The following is a 6,000-nucleotide window of genomic DNA, read 5'->3' on the forward strand; positions in this document are numbered from 1 at the left end:
CCTTTAAGACTTTTACTTTCGGCCGGTTGCAGTGGTTCATGCCTGTAATCCCAGCATTTTGGGAGGCCCAGGCTGGCGGATCATTTGAGCCCAGGAGATCAAGACCAGCCTGGCCAACATGGCGAAACCCCCTCTCTACCAAAAATACAAAGATTGGGACGGGCGCAGTGGCTTCCCCTGTAATCCCCGCAGTTTGGGAGGCCGAGGCGGGCGGATACCTGAGGTTGGGAGTCCGAGACCACCCTGACCAACATGGAGAAACCCCGTCTCTACCAAAAAAAAAAAACAAAATTAGCCGCGTGTGGTGGCACATGCCTGAAATCCCAACTACTCGGGAGGCTATGGCAGGAGAATCGCTTGAATCCGGGAGGCGGAGGTTGCGGTGAGCTGAAGATCACGTCATTGCACTCCAGCCTGGACAACAAAAGCGAAACTCCGTCTCAAAAAAAAAAATTTAAAGATTGGCCAGGCGTGGTGGCACGCCCCTGTAGTCTCAGCTACTAGGGAGGCTGAGGGAGGAGGATCGCTTGAACCCAGGAGGCGGAGGTTGCAGTGAGCCAAGATGGCGACATTGCACTCCAGCCTGGGCGACAGACCGAGACCCTGTCTCAAAAAACAACAATATTTTTTTTTAAAAAAGAAGCAAGATTCGGTCTCAAAAAGATTTTTTTTTTTCTTTTTGAGACAGGGTATCGCTCTGTTGCCCAAGCTGGAGTCCAGTGGTGCCATCTCGGCTCACTGCAACCTCCGCCTCCGGGGTTCAAGGGATTCTCCTGCCTCAGCCTCCCAAGTAGCTGGGATTACAAGCGCCCGCCACCACGCCCTGCTAATTTTTGTGTTTTTGGTAGAGAGGGTTTCACCATGTTGCTCGGGCTGGTGTCGAACTCCTGGAATCAAGTGACCCGCCCGCCTCGGCCTCCCAAAGTGCTGGGATTATAGGCGTGAGCCAACGCACCCGGTCAGAAAAAAGACTTCACTTTCTTCCATACCTGCATTCTGAAACTGGGTTAAGATCCTTATCTGACCACCCTTTCCTGTGCTACATGATTATGACTTAAACAGTTCTGCTTTTACCATAAAATCTTACAATGTAGCATAAAAATCCCCAAATGATTAATGAACTGCTGAGACCTCTGACTCGTTGGAGATAATTTTATTACGAATCTTATCTCCAAACTTCCATTCAGTGCTTCAAAATAAGTACTCATCTTATTTAATTATTATGACTTCACCAGACAGTCACACTGCCCACAATGATGTTTACAAAAGCACTTGTCACTCCCTTTGGATATAGCAATGCAGAAAAAAGAGTCTGTTTCCATACTCTTCGTGTGTTTATACTCTGTAACAAGTGGCAGAGTTCAAGTGTCACTTGAGATGAAACAGCGAAGCACTTCAAGTTTACGTCCCATCATCTTTCATCCTAAGCGAATCCCGAATTTGCTCGGTTTCATTTCAGCAGTAATTCCCACTCAGTACCTGAGACAGGCTTCCAATTCAGCCCCTGCGGGAAAAGAGACTGCAGGATTCTAGTAAGAGACTATAGGATTCTATTGTGGCCACTGCGAGGTAACAGGCTCCAATATTAAGCAACTCCAGTATCGGTTATTGCAACACCAGAGCAGATCGGAAATAAATGTGCCCCCAAACGCACGCCAGCAGCCGGGAATTAGCAATAGCTAACACGAGATGCTGCAGCAGGAGTATCATTTACTTAGCACTTGTTCAGTTATGCCTAACCTCACAACAACCCTATGGTGTATGTATTATTATTTCCATTTAACACATCAGGATATTTTGGCCCAAGGCCCCAGGACGGGTCAGCAGCGGCTCTGGGATTCGAAAACATGTCCGTAACCTAATAACCCTGGGTCCACGCCTCTGAAATACACTTCTGCGCAAAAAGGCACCTGAGGGTCGGCAAGTTCTGGAGGTGTCCGCATCGACGCGGGACGCGAGGACGCCGTCTCTCCACAGAGACCCACCTCAGGAACGGGACCCAAAGCGACAGTGGCCCAGGACGCCCGGCAGCGTCTCTGCCGCCCGGGGACCGGGGCGGCGCCACTCACCTTGGAGAGCCCAGGGCGGGCCGCAACCAAGTCAGACGCCCCCACGGGCCGGTAGGCGGTTATCCTCCAAGCTGGCAGGAAGCGCGGTGCGACCACAAGAGTCGCCAGCGCCGCAGGTAGCGGCAAGCTAGAACGCACCGCCAGCCCGCCCGGGGGCACCGCAGCTGGCGCCGCGACCCAGCCGCTCCTCAGCCGCGCCGCATCCGGGTCCCGGCCGCCGCACTCACCTGCCTGGCGCTCCGCCGCCGCCGCCTGCTACTATTCCAAGGGCGCAGTCAGCAGCCCAGGCCGCCGCAACCGCTCCGCTCCGGCGCCCCCATCCCTGCCTCTCTCGATCACCTCCCGCCTGCCCCGCGCAGCACTACACTCGCCCGGTCCCCACTGCCATGGCCCGCTCCGCCGCAGCAGCCGCACAGGCCGACAGAGCACGCGCGCGCCGCCGCCGTACCCGCGCCCGTGTGCGCGCGCGCGGACCTCTCAGGCCGGCGTCCCAGCAGCCCCCGCCCCGCCCTGCGCCGCCCTCGGGCCAATCCCGGGCCCCGCGGTGGCGGCGGCGGCGGCAGCGGGGCTGGCAGGGCGTGGAGAGAGGCCTCACTGCCGATTCTTCTCCCGATGCCAGCCCGGCTGCGACGTTGCTGCACGGCCTTTCCTAACTCTCTTTGCGTCTCCCAGAGGACTGCGGAATAGGGAATCCCCGGCAAGTCGCCTTCAGGAGAGACCCATCACCCGCTGCGGCCTCCATAACCTCCTCCCGAGAGATTCCGCTGTTCCTAGGTTCCTTGCTGGCCTTTTCTTCCCAGCCCTTCTCCCTGTTCTGCGACATGGACTGACTCCTGAATTCTTGGACGCAGCACTTATTTTTTTCCCGCTACCCATCTCCGTCTTTCACTCCCTTTGTGAGGATAGGGCGCTAGCTCGGCTGCCTCACAGCTGGCCCTTCAGTTCCTACACTGTGAACGGTTGTTTCAAGGGAAAAGTCCAGCCTTTCAAGCCCAAGATTCTTGTTCTTTGTTCAATTTTGCAGTAACAACACCTAACATTTGTCTGCAGAGCCTTAAACTTTACCACTTTTTGCCTATCTTGTCTCCTGTTACCTTTGACCCCAACCACGAAATATCACAGTCCTCTTTCTAGTGGGACACTTAAATTTTACTTACTGAAAACCAACATTTTAACTCACGCCAAAGCTAGTATATTCTAACGTAATGCTCCTATATTACCCTGGACAAATAGTTGAGTAGTCAGGGATAAAATCTAGAAGTACAATATAATAAAAAGCAAACGTGACAAATCAATTAAGTGACAAACCAATAGTTTATTTGAGAAATGCTCCTAGTTTTTTTTATTTTTTATTAATTTATTTATTTTGAATCAGAATTTCACTACTGTTGCCCAGGCTGGAGTGCAATGGCGCGATCTTGGCTCACCGCAACTCTGCCTCCCTGGGTCAAGCGATTCTCCTGCCTCAGCCTTCCTGAGGATTACAGGCATGCGCCACCACGCCCGGCTAATTTTGTATTTTTAGCAGAGACGGGGTTTCTCCACGTTGGTCAGGCTGGTCTCGAACTCCCGACCTCATGTGATCCGCCCGCCTGGGCCTCCCAAAGTGCTGGGATTACAGACATGAGCCACCGTGCCCGGCCAATGATCCTGGTTTTAACTGACTTTCGATTTAAAGCAAGAACATTTAAAAATAAATTCCAGAAGAGGCTGTAATACCAACACTTTGGGAGGCCGAGGCGGGCAGATCACTTGAGCCCAGGAGTACAAACCTAGCCTGGGCAATATAGCGAGACTGACAAAAATGACGTGAGTGTGGTGATGTGCATCTGTTGTCCCAGCTACTTGGGAGACTGAGGTGGGAGGATCATATGAATCCGGGAAGTCGAGGGAAGTCGAGGCTGGTGTGAGTCTAGATAGCGCGGTAGCACCACTGCACTCCAGCCTGGGAAATAGAGCAAGACCCTGTCTAGGAAAAAAAAAAATCCAGAAGAATTAAAAAATATTAAAATTTACAAAACAGAAACTTAACAGGAAAAAAAAATTTTTTTGAAACAGAGTCTCATTCTGTTGCCCAGGCTGGAGTGCAGTGGCACCATCTCAGCTCATGGCCACCTCCACCTCCCAGGTTCAAGCAGTTCTCTTGCCTCAGCCTCCAGAGTAGCTGGGATTACAGGCACCCGCCACCACACACGCCTAATTTTTTTTTCTTTTTTCGAGACGGAGTCTTGCTCTGTCGCCAGGCTATAGTACAGTGCACGATCTCGGCTCACTGCAACCTCCGCCTCCTGAGTTCAAGGGATTCCCCTGCCTCAGCCTCCCAAGTAGCTGGGACTACAGGCGCGCACCACCATGCCTGGCTAATTTTTTGTTTTTTAGTAGAGACGGGATTTCACTGTGTTGGCCAAGATGGTCTCCATCTCTTGACTTCGTGATCTGCCCGCCTCAGCCTCCCAAAAGTGATGTGATTACTGGCCAGTGAGGCAGAAATTTTAAGCAAGACAGGAAGCCCAGAACCATTATAGAAAAAAGAAAAATATTTGCCTACATAAATATTTTGAAGGTTTTGCATGACCTCACAGTGACAAGTTTTGAAAAAGAGAAAACACAATAGGTTGGGCATGATGGCTCACGCCTGTAATCCCAACACTTTGGGAGGCCGAGGCAGGTGGATCACCTGAGGCGGGGAGTTTGAGACCAGCCTGGCCAATATGGTGAAACCTCATCTCTACTAAAAATACAAAGATTAGCTGGGCGTGGTGGTACAGGCCTGTGATCCCAGCTACTCTGAAGGCTGAGGTGGGAGAATCGCTTGAACCCAGGAGGCAGAGGTTGCAGTGAGCTGAGATTACGCCACTGTACTCCAGCCTGGACAACAGAGCAAGACTCTGTCTCAAAAATAAATAAATAAATAAATAATAGAAATGCATGGCCGGATGCTGTGGCTCACTCCTGTAATCCCAGCACTTTGGGAGGCCAAAGCGGGCAGATCACCTGAGGTCAGGAGTTCGAGACCAGCCTGACCAATATGGTGAAACCCCGTCTCTACTAAAAATACAAAAATTATCTGGCCATGGTGGTGGGCACTTGTAGTGCCAACTACTCGGGAGACTGAGACAGAATTGCTTGAACCTGGGAGACAAAGATTGCAGTGAGCCGAGATAGTGCCACTGCACTCCAGCCTGGGCGACAGAGCTAGACTCCATCTCAAAAACAGAAAACATAAATAAATAAATTAATTAATTAAATTAAAATCCATTTATAGAACCTCTTTTATGTTAGAGATATAATGTGTTGGCCAGGTGTGGTGACTCACATCTGCAATCCTAGCACTTTGGGGGCCAAGGCCGGTGGATCCCTTGAGCAATTTTTTTTTATTTTTATTTTTGAAAAAAGATATAATGTGTTTGCCATATTTTTCTGCAGTTCTAGTCCATCTATTGTGTTTTTTCTTTTTATTTTCTTTTTTTTTTTTTTTTTGAGTTGGAGTCTGACTCTGTCGCCAGGCTGGAGTGCAGTGGCATGATCTCGGCTCTCTGCAACCTCCACCTGCAGAGTTCAAGCAATTCTCCTGCCTCAGCCTCCCGAGTAGCTGGGACTAAAGGGGTGCACCACCACGCCCAGCTACGTTTTTTGGGTTTTTTTTTTGTATTTTTAGTAGAGACAGGGTTTCACCATGTTGGCCAGGATGGTCTCAATCTCTTGACCTCGTGATCTGCCCACCTCGGCCTCCCAAAGTGCTGGGATTAGAGGCATGAGCCACTGCACCTGGCCTTATGTTTCTTTTTCTTTTTTCTCTTTTCTTTTCTTTTCTTTTGAGATGGAGTCTCACTCTTTCAACCAGGCTGGAGTGCAGTGGCATGATCTCGGCTCACTGCAACCTCCACCGCCTGAGTTCAATCGATTCTCATGCCTCAGCCTCCAGAGTAAC

The 6,000-nt window shown here is 50.9% G+C and overlaps 1 protein-coding gene across 8 annotated transcripts in view; it reads right to left on the reverse strand.

The window, feature by feature from the left end:
* The window catches only part of PIK3CB (phosphatidylinositol-4,5-bisphosphate 3-kinase catalytic subunit beta), a 184,203-nt gene extending 181,672 nt beyond the window's left edge, over positions 1-2,531 (reverse strand). For 3 of the 8 annotated variants that reach the window (XM_054482054.2, XM_054482055.2, XM_054482058.2), the window contains exon 1: positions 2,297-2,531. The gene's annotated coding sequence lies outside the window, so the exon portion shown is untranslated. The remainder of the gene's footprint in view (positions 1-2,296) is intronic. The other 5 variants (XM_063662211.1, XM_054482057.2, XR_010125764.1 and 2 more) reach the window with 4 other exon arrangements.
* Between the last annotated feature and the right edge of the window lie 3,469 nt (positions 2,532-6,000).

The sequence above is a fragment of the Pongo pygmaeus genome, chromosome 2, assembly GCF_028885625.2.
Source record: "Pongo pygmaeus isolate AG05252 chromosome 2, NHGRI_mPonPyg2-v2.0_pri, whole genome shotgun sequence".
NCBI classification, from domain to species: domain Eukaryota; kingdom Metazoa; phylum Chordata; class Mammalia; order Primates; family Hominidae; genus Pongo; species Pongo pygmaeus.